This window comes from Triturus cristatus, chromosome 9, assembly GCF_964204655.1.
Source record: "Triturus cristatus chromosome 9, aTriCri1.1, whole genome shotgun sequence".
Lineage (NCBI taxonomy): Eukaryota > Metazoa > Chordata > Amphibia > Caudata > Salamandridae > Triturus > Triturus cristatus.
In genome coordinates, this window is record NC_140592.1 from 778,336,049 (window position 1) to 778,357,699 (window position 21,651).

Sequence of the window (21,651 nt, forward strand, 5' to 3'; positions counted from 1 at the left end):
CTATTCCATACTCTCATACAGCCTGGCTCCCAGAGCAGCACAAGTACTGCCCAGGCTTGACCTAATAAAAAGGAGCACTACTATTTCCTAATAGGTAGCCTAACGGCTCATGAGATGCTGCAAAACATAACTATTTTGTGAGTTCTATGTTCTGAGATCCACAGACTGGAGTGTATAGTGGTCCTTCCACCCGTGGTAGGGGCAAACCTCCTTCCACGCTTGTAGTATGGGCAAATTTTTCTGGAGAGAACTGTTTGACCGCATGAATATGAAAACTGTGACACCTGTCGCTTTATTAAGGGTTATTACAATATTAAAGAATATATACTTATAACTTGGAAAATCCTGATTGCTGCCCAAAACAATAAACTCCAAAACGCTGAACTGTGTCAAACGTGGCAGACAATGCATGCACGTATGCTCTGCTCTACAATGTTTCAAGATACAATGCAGTTTCTCAAAGAGAAGTCAGGGCAAGTCTTCACTGTTAAAAGGGACAGTCTACAAGTTCAAATCTCATGGGACCCAAAAAAAGACTCGTCTGTCACTAAAATATAAAAAAACAGTAAAGCCCAATTCAAACTTCCAGCTCCATTTGCAGTTCAAATAATGGCCACACTGAAAACATTTTGTGCACTTGAACGTTTAGTAAAACTTTGAATTATATTCGGAAATTATAAATCCTTAGTCTAATCAGTATTTGTAGATTTTCCGAAGGACAAATTCACTTACACTGTAGTCCACCATTCATGGTGGACATTTTTTCATAAGTAAGTCTGTGTTATGGTAATGAAAATGTGAGGACAGGGGTGTTATGGAAGAGAGAAGGGGTCTGAGAAAAGTGTTGTGAAAGGTCACAAGATGGGGAAACTTTTGGGCTGGTGCGCCACTTTTAAAATGGGAAAAGTGGCGTACTTGTGGCACAAGGGGCATGCAAATAAGCCCCTTTGTGGTTAACCTTACAGCAGAGGTCTTCAAACTTTTGTAGGTTGAGCCACCCCAGCTGAATTTTTTAGATGTTGGGCCCCCCCACCACCTGACAGAAATTGCTGGAATCTGGTACACTACATAATTGACTGCCACGCGCATATCACAGGCCATATTTGGCAAATAATGTTCAACACAATAATAAGAGTGTTTAGTAAACTGCAGGTTTGTGAGTGGGTGTGGTGAAATGACAGAGGATTATTACCCAGCTCAAAACCAAATTTTCCAAGGTAAAATGTGCACAAATTGTTTGTACTAGGATGCTTTGTTTTACACATGACATAGATTAATAATAACACCACCAACATAAATGTGACGGGTGTGCCGATGTTTAGCCACATAGACTGTCAATCTGTGGATGGATTTTTGCTACTGCCATCCACAGGTTGTGCTCCACATCCAGTCTTGAACGGTACTTAGTCTTTAATACCGCAAGTGCTGAGAAGCCAATCTCACATAAATAGGACAAGCTGAAAGGCAAGGGAGTTTTGATAGCAGTTTCTCTCAAAGCTGAATATTCTGCAGACATTTTCAGCCAAAACAGTGACTGTAAGGGAGACAGTGTTATCAGATTTTTCGAGCACTCCCTAGCTCAATTCTTCTCTAGAAACCATTAACATATGTTTTAGGCAGCATTATAATTGGGATAATTGCCCACCAACCAGTTGTGGATCCGAAGAGACAGGTGAAAGTCCACAGAGCGGGCGCTGAACGAACACCTAATTGAGAATTCCTTAGTGGTACGATAAGTTGCTTGCCTGAAGCAGTGGGGGTTTAGGACATGTCGGGCTTATGTTTAAAAAAATAGAACTGATAAATTAATAATGTTACCTTTTTTACTTCAGAGCAATGTTGTCTGACAGACTTTGTGGTGGCAGGGCCAATACTATTTTGGGGGCCCCTGTTCAGAACATCTTCGAGATTAAACGATTCACCTTCAGCTCTGCCTTACCCTCTTTAGCCAGGCTACTGATGGTGCACAGGCGCTATGGTTGAAATTCTGAAAAGTGTTTACATCTGATATTCAGAGATAGTGATGTGTGTTTTCACTGTTGTAACAAAGCAGCAGCAGCCCACTAATTTTACAGCGAATAATATCTGGGATATCCTCCAATTTCTCATATGTGAGGAACCGTTTTGATCTAATAGAAACCTTGTATGGTTGTTGCATGAAACAAAAACATTTCTCTGCAACTAGTAATAGACTCTCTCACATCAATCACATTAAAAAGAAATGAAACAAAAAACAGTATTTACAAGAATCTGTTTAGGAATTATTCGAGGCCATCAAGGCAAAAACAGAGCTACCTCTATCAAGGAGCCCCCTGAAAGGCTGAATTGCAGTGCATGTAAATATGTCCTTTTGTCATTTAGGACGAAAACCTTGATGGGGAACGACATGCCCATACTTCGGATGGGGGCTAACACTCCCATCCAGGGTGGGCCCTAGCACTGGTCGCACACAGTGCAACGGTCTGTTTTGGCGCCCCCTTCCCCATTTCCTCCTTCTCCATGAATTTCCTCACTACCACTCAACAACAATGTACCCCATCTCTCTAAAGCACCTTTCTAGCAAACATTTCATTTTTTTTATAGCGCTACTCATAGTTTACCCAAACTCAGTTCTTTGATCTACATGGTACACGTTCTTTGTAGCAGGCACATTAAACCTCTGCGCTGTGTGGGTGGCAGGAGTACCCATGTGAGTGCAGAGTGAGCCATGCAACAGTGTGAGAGAAGGGCAAGAAGAATGACTGCAGGGTGAGTGAGGTGACCCTATGGTGTGGATGTAAGTGCAGAGTGGGATGAATGAATGTATGGTTAGTGATGGTCTTATTTGAGTGAAATTGCAGATTGAGCAGTAAGGGGGACATGTGAGTGAAGTGTTGCATGAGTGCAGGGTGAGTAGTGTACTCGTGTGACTGCAGGGTGAACAGCACAAGCGCTTAGAGACCTTTTGGTATTAAGCGCTTAACAAATCCAAATTAACATAACATAACATAACATAACATTGTGAGTGCAGAGTGATCACTGTGAGTTCAAGGTGAGCGGGTGAATGGTGTGAGCGCATGGTGATTGGTGTGAGCGCATGGTGATCAGTGTGAGGGCATTGTGATCGCTGTGAGTGCAGGGTGAGCGTGAAAATGAAGGGGGAGAATGAGGAGCGAGTTGTCTGAATGCATGGTGCATTCCTAGACACTTAAAGTAACTCAGCAGGTTATTGATGGCAGTTAGGGTTTCAGATATGTTAAACTATTGCTATTATGGCATTAACCAGGGATCAGGGTGGAGGAAATAAATGTGCTGATCTTGCAACAAACTTCCAGTTTTAGGATTAGGGTTGCCAGCTCATTATTTTAATGTGAATTCCAACAACGTCCTCCGGCTCCAAGACACCCCTTGTGCCCCCGGTACATTCACAAGTATTCGACAATTGTGAGCAGAGGTATATTTTCGTGATAATAATGTAACCTGCTGCAGCTTGGGCTCAAAGGCATCCGTTGAAAAGTGCAAGCTGCCTTTATCAGCTGAAGAACAGCGGCGACACCAAACGTAGGTTGACATGAGAGATGCCATCGATGTACAAGCCACTAATTCCGGGACAGAAACTTCAGAAAACCAGACTACCATGAACGGCTGCTGGTATAACAAGAAAAAAAACACTCGGCAGAGGCAGTGGGGACCTTCAGCACAGCAGCAGACCGTAAGGAAGTGAATGAGCCAGGAAGGTTTGGAGGGAGGGACCCAGCGCAATGAGAGGAGCCTAGCACAGCAGTCGGCCTGAGGGAGAAATACAAATAAACACACAAGTGAGGAAAGGGCATTGTAAATGTGACAAACAGCAGGATTTTCAGCCCTGCTCACAGAAACCGCATTGCATGGAAGCTAAGCTCAGAGCAAGAATGCTCTGCAAAAGAAAAGGGAACGTTCACCCAAAATGAGCAGGAAACCAAGGGAAAAAAGTCCCTAGAGAAACAGATAAACTGAAGAAAGCGTAATGATACTGTTAGTCCCTGCTTCTGGGAGGAATGAAAGGGAAAAGGAGGGACAAAGAGGCAAGACTGACCATTAGCAAGCAAGGATTTTTAAAGGACACTGCAACAAGCAAATCAGATGGGTTTAAGCCGACAAGCCAAGTATACTAAAGTATACAAGAGGTCATTCACTTACGCTCGGCCTAAAAAGCATGCATGCCGCAGCAAAATCAAGCCGGGCTCCATTTGCTTTGATTTTTTATTTACAAATCCAAAATGGTGGATGCCATTTGGATCAGTAATAAAATAAAAGAGAAATGGACCAAAGGAGTGGTGGAAAAAGGAGAAGAAAATGGAATGAGTGGGTGGGGCAAGGAGGGGAACACATTGCATTTGGGAGAGTGGAATACAGGCTGTGGGGGTAGAAGCACCAAGGAGAGAAGAACACAAAGAGCGTGGGGGAAAAAGAGCATAGAACGGGGAGCGAGAGCGAAGCAAACCAGAGCCAGAAGCTCATGAAAGTGACAGGAACACAGAGCAGGGGAAAAGCACACAAAGGTGATAACACAGGGAGGGGAGAAGTACACAAAGGAAGTACACAAGAGCGAGGGGTGGGCATTTGTGGGGTCACATGGGAGACAGAAGGAGAGAGCTGAAAAACACATGCACTCTCATGGAGTGCTTATCCAAAAATATAAAAGTAGTTCCCTTAAAGTGACCAGTGGAAGGATAAAAGCCAGTTAGTCAGAGGGACTGTAAAGAGGCTATGCTCCAGAGGAGGAACAAAGAAGCGAGACAAGCTGAACAAGTTAGTACCAGCAAACTTGTTGAATATAAAGGAAGCAAATGAAGGACAAAAAAAGCCAACGAATTGTAAACAATGGCTAGGGTGTAAGCCCCCGAAAATTGTTGGTAACCCCAAATTACTAATGTTGTCATTGCATGCATATATTCCACCGTTTGGAAAGCAGAACGAGGGAGATTTAAAAAAAACAATAATTGGTCGAATTTATTTTCCTCATTGACCTTTACTAACGTAGGGACAATTTCAGGCGAGAAAACACCAAATTAAAGCCATTTTCGGCTTCGCAAAATCATGAGTCTCCTGCCTGATTTGCGTCTGTTGGCATGTACGTCACTGGATTGCGATCAGTGCATTTATGAAAGTAGTAGCAATTATTTTTTGTTTTTTTTGAGGGAAGAGGGAACTCCCTCTTCGTGTAACTGTTATAAATGGCGTCCGATAAATAGTTTTAAGCAACAGTCTCTTTACTGTTAAAACTGCAGGTATAGAATTACATCTTGCAATTTTTACCAAAACAGACTACTCTAATGAGATTTAACACATCTAAAACCTGAGAAATATTATTTTTTTCACAACTTCTCTAGGCCCGTTGTGAAAAATGCAAATCTATTACAGAGTTAAGTGCAAATTGGTTACATCTTGGTCACATGATCATAAATCACATGGAACCGCAGCGTTTTACAAACTTCAGGATACTTTGCAAGTGAAAACAGACTCGACGAGCGGCAGTGAAGGCAATTTGTAGAGTACTCACCAGTGGCGGCTGGTGACTTTTGAAAAGGTAGGTGTAAAAGTTGTGCATGAGTTCTGTGGCGGGCGAGCAAGCCTGACCGCCAAAAGAGAGGTTCAGGGAATTTCCCCCTGAGTACATGTTGAAAAAAAGGAGTGGCAAATGGTGCATTTTCAAGCAAATTTGAGTAAGAAAGTTGGCTAATAAATCAATAAAGAGATCTCGTATGATTATGACATAGCTAGCTGCTTATTCAGTATATCCATAGAACTTCATATCAGACTTTGTGATAACACCTCTGAATATGCTAGTGAAGTATCTTACATCTGATGCTGTGATGGCAGCACTGACCAGTGCCTCGTTACAGGAGCAAGACTTACTAATTGTAATGATGCTGCTTGTTTTAGTACTTCTTTGCAATTCTTTTTACTGGATTTGGTTTCAAACTTTTAATGTTTTAAGAGTTGTATCTGAAATAAGCTTAAATTGAAATCACATTCATACCACCAGTTCCCTTTCAGACAATTCGTAGTTGACATTATTTTCAATTTTGCTTTAAAAACAACAGATTCTATTTGTGAATCATTTTGGGGGTCAATCCCCTTCCAACCGATTTACTGAATCTTCAAGTAATAATGTTGCTATTAAGGGCAGTACGAGGTTGAACACTAGGGCAGACCCCGTTGAATCTGCAACACCAGTGGCCTAACTGCTTGCTTGTGCCTAACCTTGTATGTGCATCTTTGATGCATTCTCAACTAGTATGCCATAGCGCTTCAGCTCCTTATATTTCTAGCAGCGCTACCTACCTGTGTGTAACATTCGGTGTTTTACTTTCCTGGCACAATCACTGTCACATGCTGTAATTCTTTCGTATGTGATTTTTATGACCCAAGTACAACCATGTTTCCTGGATGGACTTTTAAGATGATTAATTGATTCAGTGCACGGGCTGGGAAGATGTAACCAAAATGTGATATAGCCTGTTGCATGCAGTAACAAGGCTAGCAGTGACTACTCCTCACAATATTTGGCAGTGGCATGGATTATATTTCTGCAGCAAAGTCAATAAAACTGTATGCTGCTGTGGTAACTTTTGTACATTTGGGAGCATGTATATTTTACACAGCAATCACTTCTTTGTTCACATTATCAGTTTAGTCAACTACTACCGGCTCTGCCTACTTTCCACCACGCAGGAAAAAACCCTCATTGGCCAGAAATTTTGACAAATCAAATTAGGCGGCAATTTACAGATTATTTTGCCTTGACACGACTGATGCGGAAGGGCAGTTCATCTGGGGACCTCACTAATTTTTTTACTTTAAAGCGGGGTGAGAGTGGCAATAGGGTTTCCTCTGATGCAATTTGCACCGCTACCCTGCAGCATCCGTGCACTCTAATTGCTTAGCTATACCGTGTACCTGCCATCAGTTCCATTAATAGTAAATTTCTTTGAAGCAAAAGGTGAAATATTACAGGGCAGCTGCCTAGGAATAAGAAATGCTTCCTCACAAAGGCTACTCCTCATGGAAAAATGAAACACAATTAACTTTGAATTGTCACCAATACACGAGAAATAATTAAGCAAGCACAGCTTCATTCTTACTCAAATGGACAGATGCCAGCCCCGGGGTGCTCCCGCAGCTTCCATTTGACGAGAGGCCCAAGCACATTACCCCGCGCAGTCAGGAGCTCCTCTATTTCCTCGCAGCCTGAGGCCCTGGGGGTTGGGTAGAAGAGGGTGACACAGTGAGGCCCGTTAGGGATTAGTCTCACTTTACTCCATGCTGCCTATGCAAAACCGGGAGCAAAGGCTGCCAGGGGAGGCTGGTGACATTTGAAAGTGGTGGGGTGTAAAATGATTGGTATACTTCACCGTTGCGAGGGAGCGTAGCGAGCGAGCCCGAACCCCTATAGGGAGGGTTCGGGGGGGTTCTCCCCCCGAGAAAATTTTGAAAAAAGAGAAGAGAAATGGTGCATTTTCAAGCAAATTTGAGAAATCAAGAATGTTAAAAAAGCAATTGTGAAAGTGCAGTTATTACATTAATAAAGAGATGTCATATAACATAGGTAGATGCTTATTCAGTATAACCACAGAGCTTCATAAGAGACTTCGAGATACAATGCATTGCTGAGTAATATCAAAGGAAGCATTTTTTTATGAGCCACAGTGCTATACCAAGACTCCAAGATGCAATATAGAAAGAAGAAAAACATGAAAAAGGATCAAGGTGCTGAAAAATAGCCTTGAACATAAGCTTCCCAGCTCAGGACATGAGCTCAGCAGCACCCACATGTTTAACGGGCATACCTGCCTGGCCCAGGGAACTGGAAACCAAACACTGTGGAGTATTAAATGTTTAACACGCCAGAAACCAGCTCCCCACCTTCAGTCTTCATGCTGAACAAATCAAACATTCACCCCCAGTCACAGATCTCGGTTAAATTCATTTTTTTTGCATGCCTGAACGTTTATGATATGGAACAGGCCACTTGAATAAAACAGGTCAATTTCACAAAACATAATACATCCCTTGCACCTGCCTTACAGGTTAAACATATGGCTCACTATACATCATTGCATATCTAAAAATCTAAAAACCAGCCTGAAAAACACAATTACAAGGCAAAATTACAAATTATACGGAGAAAAAAGCTCAATCTTGCTTATAATAGGTGCACGCGACAACAGTAATCGCCATATCGGTTGCTGATGCCTGCTCTAGAAAGTAGACTAGGTTCACTAAGTGTGACTGAGTGCCAAAGAGATCAAAGAAATTAGCAAAATCCACAAAAAGGATTTCCATACAGGTAAAACAGATGAATAAAAGAACAAAGAAAACATGGAAGCAATAAGAAGGTCACCAGACACCCCAAATCATCTGCAAAAAAGACCAATACAACAGGTGCCCAATAAAGCCCTTCAAATGTATTGAAGTGAAGGAAGCGTCCGATTTGTAGTGGAGTATTATTTTAATACCAGGGGCAACATCAGAAAAAGCATGGCTGAGACATGAGGATGTTGTATTTTGGAAGGGCCAGTCTTGCTTCTGGTCACTATGGCCACCTGCCAGATTTAAAACCTATTCAACAGGCTAATGTATAACAAGTACTTGTAAGTTAGGCAGCAATGTTCAAACAAAATGCAGGAGTGCAGTGGGAAATATTGCAAATTAAAATCAACATGAGTGGTGAGAGAGAATTTCAGCATGCTTGAGATAAGGCAGGCAAAGCATGAATCCATCCATAGAGACTAACAAACTTTTTTTTGCCAAAGCCATTCATAGAGTTAAACTAGCATTTTTAAATCTTTCACTTTTGCCAAGTCAGCCACTAAATCATATGGGACAATTATCAGCAAATTTCCTCCGACAGGCCCCACACCTGTTGAGGTAATGCAGCTGACAAACTTTAATGCGCCATGCCCGCGCACATTATGTTCACGTAGTGTGTACATCTGGGTACCCTTTACGGCGATGCAGCAACAGCCAATCATTTATTACACTCTAATTAGCACACAAATAGGCTCTCTTCCTGCAAATGAAAGAAGTGCAGGCTCGCTCCATGCAAATCAAAGAAGTATAGACTTTCTCACTGCAAATGAAAGAAGTGCAGGCTATATCTTGTCAAAGGAAAGCAGTGCAGGTACTCAGTTCCTGACTGTGCCTCACAGTTGTCCACCACTGGGCACATGCAGCACAGGAAAGCTTACCGTGCTGTATTGAGATACCAAGAAGGCTAAGAAAGCTATTGTGAAAGTGCGGTTATGGCAACAATAAAGAGGTGAATTAGCAGGCTCCGGGCACTCTTCCTGGTTGCCATGGTAATGGCATGGGCCACTGGCTCGCGGAAAACATAAAAGAACAGCAAGAGCACGCATTCCACCCCGCCTTGCAGATTAGTCCGGTTGTCAAACTCAACACAACTTTTCGGGAGCCAGATAAGAGCTAAGGGCGGCCAGACAACACACAAGAACGCCTCCATGCAGAAATTTAGGATTGTAAGTGGATTGCTTTTGGGTGCTTTTATGACTTTAAGATGAGCGCAGTATGTTTGCCGTATATTATGTATGTGAGTTGCACATGGCTGGCTTTCATATTTCTGGGTGAGTGTTGTATTGTAATGCAATTGTAATGCGTAAAACCTCCAACGGTTATTGATTTATTTTGTTTAAATTATGAGACACTGTTAATCATTTGTAGAGTTAAGAGACAAAGACATGACTATAAGGAGAAAATATATGCATTCGTGTGTAAACCAAGGAGCAACGTATAGCAATGCAAAGTCCATAGTGCATATCACGCGGTAAGAAATAGAGCTCGAGTTTTATTAAAGATGTCTGTGCTAATTAATTTAAAGATGGCTATTTATGTGCTGATATCGATCACAGCGTGAGCCCAGCAGTGATGGGGGTAAGGGAAAACAAAAGATCTACTGCGTCATGTGGATGTTGCACACCATTATGGTACATAATTACAATCATATTACGTTTCGAATATATTTATATCGGGCACACGGAGCGTAAATGATTTTCCCAGAATCCCAGGATTTTTATTTAGTTCTTGAAGCTGGCATCAGAACCCAGGGTCCCAGGCTTTAAAGTTAATAGCTTAGCCACTAAACAATACCTCAACATCACTTTCCAAACCTATATTTTAACTTGCAAATTATTGCGCACGTTGAAGTCCTGCAGCCATAAATGCCACAGGACTACGCATGTCGCCACGGTGTGAGCTGCACATTCTCAGTAGCAGCATAGCGCAGTAAACAATAACCCTATGGCACTAATTGTATGCATTTGATGAGTCCGTCCAGTGCAATACATTAAAATATATAATAAATACATAAGTGTGTGCCTGCCCATATAACTACAAGCTCTCATTAACCGCCTGCATGCCTGTATGTTTCCTACAGAGAATAATTCTTAAAAATGTGACTAAACTTTGAAAAATGTCTGTCGCGTGCACTCCCCCTTTACCTCTGTGCTTATAATGTGTTGATTATATCACGCTATACCATAGTGGTTCCATTTCTGAGCAATGACTAGCATGTAATGCTAATTAAGAGGTTTAATTGTATGCCAAATGCCGGTAGCTTGTGTTATCTTTCAGCTTTTAAATGTCTGTTGTCACGTAGCATGTGTGCTGAATGCAAGCGGGGGAACATGCTTGCTCCATGGTAGCAGTCTGACTCCTCCATTGTCGTACGATCGACTTTTTAAGCCCTGCACGTCATACACATGAAACAGGATAGGCTTGTGATGTGTGCCCGGCCTCACATCACATTTTAAAAGAATATATGCTTCTTCTACACTCTTTTCAGGTGGGAGATTGCTGTGGCAGACAGGATAGAATTGACTAGAATTGCCTACTTATTCAAGACGTGTGCTCAGTCAGGCTTACGTTTTCAAAGCTCCTTTGCTTTCACTGGAGTTCAGGTGACACTGGGCAACTGGTTTAGTAGGCTAATAAAACGGTTATCTACATCCGTTTTCGGGACCACCGTTTTGATCTTTGTGCTCTTACAGCCAGATTGTTTTTCTGTTTATTTATTGACACTTCACATTGACGGGTCGCTTTATAGTTGGTCGTACACAGTAACCTTTTGTGCAGAGAAGACTACTTATAGCGACGGACTGTGCTGTTGACTAGCAATTGGGACACAGGCACCCGGTAACTAAACTAAGCAAGTACCTATAAAACGGGCAACACAGTGTAACACTTTCTTGCAGTAAACCCTCCAAGTCTATATATCACAGTTTCTCGTGTTACGTACACTTCCTTTCAACAGCAGATGACATGTCATTCTAGTATGTCCCTAGTTTGTACCCAACATGTTGGATCCCTGGGTAGGGTTGTGTCTCCGAGGAGACTCGGTATCTCCTGGACGCCTGCCCATAGCTGTCAAATATTTGTCATAGGGGTTGGGGGAAATGCCTTTGCACGAGGCGTTTGTGCCTACTTCCGAAGTATCATGAAGTTCCCCGAACTTGAGTATACACACACGCTGTAATACAATACTAAGAAAAAAAAATACACAACCCCTTGTTTAGGACCGATTTTTGTGTTTCGTTTCAGTTGCGGCTCGAGGGGGGGTGTATGTGTCGCGGGGGGGGGGGTATTGCAGGGGGGTATCGCGCGGGGGTGTTAAAATAAATTTTAAAAAACTAGTTATCCTACCTGAGCTGAGGACTCCTGAGCACGTCCGCACCGCCTCGGGTCATCCGTTGGAATGGCGCCTACTGTACAGCCCCTCTCAGGCTCTCATTGGCTCTCTGGCTGAGTCAGCCAATCCTGGCGCTGCTAGCAGCGCCAGGATTGGCGAGGGCACGGGTTACTGCTCGCCCGCCTGCCCATTAGGGGATCGAGGTTTGAGCCTTTGCTCAACCCTCGGTCTCCTAATGGGCATGCGCCAGCCAGAGCAGACACAAGTGCGCATGGCTGGGCACGGAGCGAAAATTCGCTCACCTTCCCCAATCATGCGCACTTGTGCTGCTGCCTGTTGCCCCTGCCTGGTCTGTCTGACAATCATGTCAGTCAACATGACGACGGACCGCCCACCCCCGGGTGGGCGGTCCGTCGTCATTCTGACTGACATGATTGTCAGATCTCCTCTTTGATGAACTTAAGTAAACTGATTACTTAAATTCAAAGACGCCGTCGCCGACGCTGCGGGCGGGGGGGCTACGCCCCAACGCCCTAATGGACGCACCGCGCCTGAAGGCTGCTCCTAACCAGCAGTGTTACCCGAGAGGAGAGGCTTTGTCAGGTCTCCTCGACGCCGTATTGGGCATTAATACCACTCAGTTGAGGCCCTGATTCCAGAGTGGGGTGCTGCATTTTGATACCGTGCAAACACTCAGCTTCCAAACCGCCGTGAGGGGAACGGCTGTGCATCTTAAAGTGCCCACTTTCACCCGCCTGCCGTGAGGGGAACGGCATCGATTTTGCCGGTCAAGACTACACCTCCCAGGGGGCTTAGCGCACTCGGCGCCTGTGGATGTCATCAGAGGGCGCAGGAAGCTGTTGTGTTTTCATGTGTCCCTGCGTGGACACCGTAGTTCTTTTCACTGTTGTCCCAGCTGATACGCCGTATCAGCTGTGACGTTCCAGCGGTGACGTGATCAGCTGCCTTCTGCCTTGACAGTTGACAGCTGACCACGCAATGCTCTACATGTTCTGCCGGCTCGGCTGTTGCAGCCATCGTGTTGGCTTTTGAAGAATAAAAGAATTACTACGAAGTTTTCTTATTTCATTTACTCAACAATTTTGGCGACGAGTGCCAACCCGAGAACCCACGGACGGAAAACCAAATGAACTTTCTGAAATATACAATTTGAAGTATTCCTGCAGTTTACATGGAAAATACTGAATTAGTTAATTTCTTGATCATTCGTGGAGCACTCTATAACTAGTGCTTGAAAAGGTCAGTGATCTGCGCATTTCTGTTAATTCTACCGAGTGTTTCAACACCACGGAATGTGAGGACTGCGAGCGTTTGAAGATTCTAATTTTGGTGATGCCTTCTCGACATCCACGTTAAGCAGCGGTTTGGAGAATATTGAATATTTGAAGTGTTCTGTGACTGAAAAAAAAAGAACTTAAGTTAAGTGAGGCTGTGAAGTGTTTGTCTTACTTTTCCTGGAAACAAACAAAAAAAAAAAAAACGCCAGTGAACGGTGAGCTGTTTTCGTTTTCAAATATTTCCTCAGTGACTTTGTTACAGAAAAGAAACGTAATGGAAAACGTTTGGCGGTATTGCGTTATGGTGTGAAGTAATTGCATCTCCAACGGCATCAACTGTCAGTTTTCCAACGACTGGCATCAACTGTCAGTTTCCAACGACTTCACAGCTGATCAACCGACGTTCGTCTTCATCTTGTGCGCATGTGCAGCGCTGCAACGTCACGACGTCGCTGCAACGATTTGGAGTAAGAGTCAGCGGTCTAGTCTATTCACGTAAACGTGGAAGCCATTTTGATTTTTTTTTTCTTCCTTCGAAACCATCCTTCACTGTGCGCGTATGCAGAGCTCTGTTGACGGATCTGAGTGTCGCAGGCATCGCACACTGACCCACAGGTAACAGACTTCCAGCACTCTAACTCGCTTTGCGCGTTATTAACTTCACGCGTGAACCCTTATTTACTGGATACATTACAGGCTTCGCACTCCGGAGCTACCTCCCAGCGCGTTCATTTACTATGTGCTCAGCTCACGCATCTGGCAGGAGGTAGTTGAAAGAAGTATTGAAATTCGTTAACGAGTTCTTCTCCCCTTATCAGCAAAAGTGTTGTTTTTTCAAAACTGAGACTCATTTGATGAACCATCCTAAAATAAACCGGGTTTTGTGAAAAGTTTTTTTTTTTTTTTATTCTATGGACACATAGCCGGTACATCCTTTAGATATTTTGTGATTACCTCAAACTTGGTAAATTTTCAAAAAAAATAAGTAACAGATACCCTCCTACCTACCTTGCTTTTGGGTCCAAGCATGGCTTCCGGCTGCATTTAGAACTTATCTCCGCCAGAAACATTCTTGCATGGGGGTGGCGAACCTACTCTGAAGTAGGAAGAATGGAGGGAGTATTTTCTGAATTATATTTCAACTTTAGAGGAGGATGACGAAGTCAAGCCAGAGAAAAAGTACAAGATGCTAATGCATTGTCTTGGAGCTGGTGGCATAAAGGTATACAACTCCATTAACAAAAAAGATAAGAGCAGAAAATGAGGGTGATGTTTTCCTAAATGCCATAGATGATTTGAATACGTATTATAAACCCACTGTTTGTGTAGGTGTGGATCGCTACAAGTTCTTTCACAGAAAGCAAGGCAAGGAAGAATCAATAGATGATTATGTCGGTGTTAAAGACCCTTACAATTAATTGTCGTTTTGATGCACTGCACGATGAATTCATCCGGGACCAGATTGTTATGCAGGGTTCTAATGAAAACATCCAAGACAATTTGTGGGCCAAGGGTGAATAGCCACTGCAAAATATTATTGACATAGCTCGCAAGGCTGAACTTACTGGGCGTTGCGCCAAGGCAATTCTCAACGAAGAAAAAGAGAAGAAAAGTTGCGAGAGTGTAAGCAAAGTGAGTGACCTAAAAACCACTATGAAACAAAACTGGAACAAGGGGGGGTCAGAAAACCACTAATCAAAAGCATGACACTAAAGTCTGGGGGCGCTGTTATAGGTGTGGAAGCACGTACCACCTGGCAAATGACTTAAAATGCCCAGCACGAGAAGTGAAATGTACAAATTGTGGGCTGAAGGGACATTTTTCGAAAGCTTGCAACAGACGCAAGACTAAACAGGTGAAAATTGTGGCTGAGGATAGAGAAATTAAACAAGATGTATCTGAAGATGAAGATATGAACATGTTTGTTCTCAACATTGAGGATGGAAATGATGGTAAGGGTGCATATGTGAGTGCTACCAAAACTAAAAAACCTATATGCAAAATAACCATTGGAGGCATAAACATTAGTATAGTCGCGGATTCTGGTTCACCCTACACCAGTGTCAATGAAAAGGTGTGGATGGAAAAATTTAAAGACAGATTGGGAGATAAACTATGCAAACCTGACATAGTGATAAAATCCTTCACAGGTGAGCCCATTGAGGTGTGTGGTTATCGAGCCCTTTTGTTTGCCTACAAAGGTAGAGAGTCAATGTGTAAACTCTATGTAGCGAAAGTTGGGCCATCTGTTCTGGGGTGGATGGACCAGGGTGAATTGGGAATTATACTGGATCCCAGGAAGCAGGACCCCGTACTAATAGTGGCTGAGCAGGAAGGTTTGAGTGATAATCTATGTCACGAGTTTCCGCAGGTCTTCAGCAAGAAGATAGGTGCACTTAAGGGGTACCAGCACAAAATCAAACTAAAACCAATCACCACTCCAATAGTACATAAAGTAAGAAACATACCCTTTGCCATCAAAGGAGAAGTCAAAGAACAACTCAGAAATCTACTAGGTGAAGGAATAATTGAGAAGGTGGAGGCCTCAGAATGGGTCGCACCTTTAGTGGTCGCGAAACGGCCTAATGGCAAATTAAGATTGTGTGTTGATTTACGTGATCTTAATAAAAACATTGTGGTTGAACAGTATCCTCTGCCCAAGATTAATGAGATGTTAGCCACGACGAAAGGTGTAAGATGGTTCTCGACAATCGATCTGAAGTCGGCCTACCACCAAGTGCCGCTTCATAAAGACAGTAAAAAACTCACCACATTCATACGCCTTTTGGATGCTACCGTTTTACAAGAGTACCTTTTGGCTTAGCTTCTGTAGCCGCAATGTTTCAAAGATTAATGCACAATTTGTTTGATGGTCTTGATGACATTTTGATCTTCCAGGATGACATTTTAGTCATGGGAAAAACAAAAGATGAACATGATAAGAAAGTGAGACAGGTGCTTGAAATATTGAACGAAAAAGGTTTGACTGCTGAGTATAATAAATGTAAATTTGGTTGCAACTCTGTCAACTACCTTGGTCATCGGATAACTGGTGATGGCATTAGCCCAAAGAAAGAACTTATGGACGCCATTAAGAACTCACCTGTACCCACCAGCAAAGATGAACTGAGATCATTTCTGGGAATGGTGGAATTCTACGCGAGATTTATTAGGAATTTTTCACACAAAACATATGATTTGATGCAACTCCTTAAATTGAAGAACAGATTCATATGGTCGGAAGACTGTGACCGATGTTTCAGAAACATAAAAGATGATATGTGTGCAGCATTACCCCTCAAGGGTTTTGATACGTCCCTTAGAACCTTTGTAACGACGGATGCAAGCAACAAGGGTTTGGGGGCAGTTCTTACGCAAAAAGACTCCAAAGGTGTAGAGTTCACCATAGCCTTTGCCTCACGCTCTCTCACCCCCTCTGAAGAAAATTTTTCAGTGATAGAACGTGAAGCTTTGGCGTGTGTGTGGGCCTTGGAACACTTTAGACATTTTGTGTGGGGTCGCAAAGTCACATTATGTACAGACCACAAGCCGTTAACAAAGGTTTTCACCACCAAAGGTTTGTACACAGCTTCACCACGTCTAGCAAGACTTTCGGTCCGCATTTTTGATTTCATGTATGAGATCGAATATGTTCCCGGAATCAAAAATGTTGTCGCAGACTTCCTTAGTAGAATGCCAGTGGTATGTCCAAGTGAAAAGCTACCTACTGAGGTGGAAGAAAGTACTATAGCAGCTGTTTTTGAGCAGGACTGTGGTATAACCAGAGATGAATGGTTCAAGGAGCAAAAGGATGATTGCACCACCGTGCAAGTAATATCATTGCTAAAAAACGGCTGGTGTACCAAGAATAAACTGAACGAACAGCTCAAAGCGTACTGGGAGGTGAAAAATGAGTTATCATATGAGGATGGTTTCCTACTTAGAAGTGGTAAGTTCATTCCACCCCACAAGATTAGGCGCAAACTACTAAAAGTGTGCCATGAAGGACATTTGGGCATTGTTAAAACCAAGGAGAGGGTTGAAAACCTATACTGGTGGCCGGGAATCAGCCTGGAAATTGAACGCACAGTGAGGGAATGTGCCCTTTGCATGACAGCAGACAAAACACAAGTCACATTCAGACCACCTCTCCATCCATTGACAAGTCCAAGCATGCCGTGGGAGAGGATTGGTATAGACATTATGGGCCCTATAACTGAGGGACATGAAAAATGGTATGTCTGTGTTGTAATAGATCATTTCTTTAAATGGCCAGAGGTACTGTTCACTAAAAATCCTCAGGCATTAAACATCGTGAAATTCATGGATAGTATCTTCTGTCGTGAGGGCCTACCCAAATTAGTTGTAAGTGACAACGGTACCCAATTTACTTCTGAGATATTTCAAGAGTACATAAAGAAAAACAACATCTGCCACAAGACCACATCTGTCTACCACCCAGCAGGTAATGGGGCCGTTGAGCGGTTCAATAGAGTAATTAAAGGCATAATACAAATAGCCAATAGCAACGGCTTGCAATGGAAGAGTGAAACAATGAAGACAATATGGGCGTACAGGATCACCCCATGTGAAACAACGGGACACAGTCCTTTTGAACTGATGCGGGGAAGGACACCGTTGTCCAAGGACAATGTAGGCTGGATCAAGGCGGCTAGGAAGGTTGACTGGTCATTAAAATTGGTACAAAATAAGCTTGCTGAGTCAAAAGCGAGGGCAAAGGTGTACTACGATAAAACTCATGGGAGTAAAGCAGTAGTGCTTAATGAAGGTGACTTTGTGAAGGTGAAGAAAAGTGGACATATCGCAAAGGGTCAGGATAAGTATACCCCACCGTACCAAGTCCGTAAGGTATACTGTAACTCTGCTTTACTGAGTGATGGAAGAGTGTGGCATTTTTCAAAATTATCTGCAGTCAAACAAACAATGGAGGTTCCAACAGGACCAGGTTACCCAAGCATTAAACCCGAGAACAGGAACTTGCGCAAGCAAGCAGTTGACTATGATTCAGAGGGTGAGATGCCAGAGGATCTCACGACCAGTGCTGACCAAGCTTTGGTTACTCCACCTGGACGGATTGCAATGTCAAGTCCCAAAGGTGACAAAGGTAGACGCAAGTTGCCTAAAACACCAGAACTGAACAATGCTTTACCAGTAACTACGAGCAGGGCACGTAGAATCCTGGGTCCTCCTGCGAGTTTGAGAGACTTTATTTGTGAGTAACATACTCCACGTTTAGGACCTGCATTCTTGTTTCTCCCTTCCATAAGGAGGGGGATGTGTTGTGTTTTCATGTGTCCCTGCGTGGACACCGTAGTTCTTTTCACTGTTGTCCCAGCTGATACGCCGTATCAGCTGTGACGTTCCAGCGGTGACGTGATCAGCTGCCTTCTGCCTTGACAGTTGACAGCTGACCACGCAACGCTCTACATGTTCTGCCGGCTCCGCTGTTGGAGCCATCGTGTTGGTTTTTGAAGAATAAAAGAATTACTGCGAAGTTTTCTTATTTCATTTACTCAACAGAAGCCCTCATAGGCAGCGAACGCCTCCCGAAGCACGGGGCGTGCAACACTCAGCTTCCAAACCGCCGTGAGGGGAAAGGCTGTGCATCTTAAAGTGCCCACTTTCACCCGCCTGCCGTGAGGGGAACGGCATCGATTTTGCGAGAAGCTGTTGAGTAAATGAAATAAGAAAACTTCGTAGTAATTCTTTTATTCTTCAAAAACCAACACGATGGCTCCAACAGCGGAGCCGGCAGAACATGTAGAGCGTTGCGTGGTCAGCTGTCAACTGTCAAAGCAGAAGGCAGCTGATCACGTCACCGCTGGAACGTCACAGCTGATACGGCGTATCAGCTGGGACAACAGTGAAAAGAACTACGGTGTCCACGCAGGGACACATGAAAACACAACAGAAGCAGAAACATAAATGGTAGTTTTACAATTTATGTTATTGCCTTCTCGCACTCGCCCCCGCGCCCCAATGGGGGAGCCGCCATTATGTAATGTGCTCGATTTAAAGTGATCGATTCTATGCCCTCGTTTCTACTTGGATTTCGGAACTATAGAGTCGGTCAGTGTGCAGGTAAGAGGTTGAAAACACCGGATATTAGCGGCAGATTAACTAAAGTCTATTTGTTGAAAGCTTTCCAACAGTTTCTGTACCTTTACTAATATCTGGCCATTCTCCCATGGCATAAACTACACTTGGAAGTAACATCCGAAAATTCAAAAACATAATATCAAACATCTTATGGCAAGTGAGAAGATAACTAGGACATATGCTACTTCCTGCGGAATGTCGGTTTTGAACGTCATAAAAGCGAATTCAGTAAGCTAAAACAACCTTTTCAATTCAAGGGATTGCATCTGGTGTTATTATAAGAATTCTCAAACACGTCCTTTGCAGACTGACATTTCAAGTGTACATGACAACATCCATTTAGTCAGTGCTTTGAATGGGAACAAATATGTGCAGGTACTCATCAAATTGAGCTGAGGGTGGGGCATGATTATATAAAGACACTACTGCCATCTGTCAAGTAATCATTTTGCCCTTGAATTACACTTATCAATAGTCTCAAATTTCCTGCATGTGCAAATTCCCTCTGCACATGTGGGCATAGCCTATGTAGACAATTAATAACCTGCCTCCTACTATGCCCCTTTCAACTGTGCATTGCATTGAAAGGGACATGTTACTGCAATTTCAGCACACACCAAAACACATGATATGTATGAAAATAAAGTGGTTAACTCCTTACAAAAAAATTAAATTAAGGCCGAACAATGTGTTATGCTTTAATATTTGCAGCTTCAGTTCTTATTTGTTTTATTAGGTACAACATTCATACATTCTCTTGCCCATGAGCACGCCCTCACACAGGCACAAGACCAAGTAGAGATGCACACACAAAATATTCCTCCCATTTTCTTTAAAATACCTTCAGATAATGTCCGGATGCTCTCTCTGTCGCTTCCGCTCTCACACAAAATCAGACATTCACTGGCACAAAAGGCTCACAACAGAATTAAAAACGTTGTTTGCAATTCCTACCTCCAACGGCTTTCTTCTTGCAGACTCTCAGCCAGTATTCTGGACTTTCAGTGCCTGCACAATTTCACACCTGTGATTTACAGTGTGAGGTCTGATCGGACCTGGCCACTCAGTGTTATAGTGAGCTTGCTAACACCTGCCACACTAAAAAAATGAGCCGCTGCTGAATGATTCTGCAGCAGCTCGGCACAGGGCTACAGTGACGCTTTGGCTGAGAGTGGCATTCAGACAGCCTCATCCTTAGCAGTACAAGTACCACTGAGCCCACCAGTCATGAGTATGGGTGGGCACCTTGGCAATGAAAAGTGTTGGTACTCAGGAGGTCAAAAATAAAAAGTGCTGGTACTCAGTACCTATGAGTACCGGCCCATTTAAAGCACTAGATTTAGTACAGTGAAAAATGTAACAAGAAAATGCAGAATGACAGTTATGTTCTGAAGTCAGCAGATGGCACTAGAGATCTAAAAAGGTAATTTCAAACTATACTACATTTTATTTGATGTTTTGACTATATTATAGCAGTACATTTATAGTCGGCATGTTTAACTGATGCTATCTGTATAGAATGTGTTATGTGGTACACACAAAACACCTGATACATGAATAGGTATTGACCCTCATTAAGAACAGATTTCAAGCCTTAACATATTAATTACTTATACTTCCATGGCACTAATTTATTAACATTTTTAGAAGCGGGTGCGTGTTTATGGTCATGAAGAATAGGGGTGAGCCAGATGATGCTTAACAGGAGACCGCCTGCCCCTCGGATGTATATCCTACCATAAAATGCAATGGTAATCGAAGTATCAGAGGAAACAGCAGCATAGACTCGAAGGTATCCAGGGAAAATGTGCATCACACAAACGTACAGAAAGCCACAGTCTTCTAAAAGGGCCGTAGAAAGGGGGACACGCTATATCTTGCTTGGACTTCGCAGTCAGCACTGGAAGACAGACGTTTGGATGTCGACGATTTAAGGAGATTACTACCATCTGTGTATTATTTGGAGGGAATAAAGTGACAGGTCTCTCCTCAGGAGCAGCCCACTGCAGCTTCCAACACCCATTGCCCCAGCCAGCGTTACCAATGACAGCACCAACACAACTATTAACCATCACACACCTACAAGTGTGACATTTCAGAATATTTCAGGTCGTAAAGTTTTAAGAATGGCTTTGGCGGCAAGTATTAGTAAATTTTAAAACACCGAATTAAAAAAAAAAAAAACTGTTGTTGCGCTCATCCCCAAATTAGACATGCAGCGCCACCATGTGGCAGATTGTTATAAGTGGCAGTGGTCAGTAAATTACCAAAGGCTCAAACTAAGCACAGACTACCACAAAACAAATAAAATGCTTCCTAGAGATGCGGACTCCAAGGTTTGATGTTTAGCTGAAAAGGAATCAAAAGGATAGGTGATGATGTGATAGAGACGGAGAACCAAAAGTTGGAAATGCCAAGAAATCAGAACATTGAAATAAGGGTAGCTGAGCAGTTATACATTAAAGAAATGGTCTTCAATTCATGAATAGGTTGGAAAATGTAAGAAGGGAAATCCAGTGGGCCTAATACAGAAATCATTATCTACAAGGGTCCAATAACAATAAACTG

At 43.1% G+C, this 21,651-nt stretch overlaps 1 protein-coding gene across 3 annotated transcripts in view; it reads right to left on the minus strand.

The window, feature by feature from the left end:
- The window catches only part of TBPL2 (TATA-box binding protein like 2), a 247,854-nt gene that overhangs the window by 118,354 nt on the left and 107,849 nt on the right, over window positions 1-21,651 (minus strand). The gene's annotated exons all lie outside the window — the stretch shown is intronic.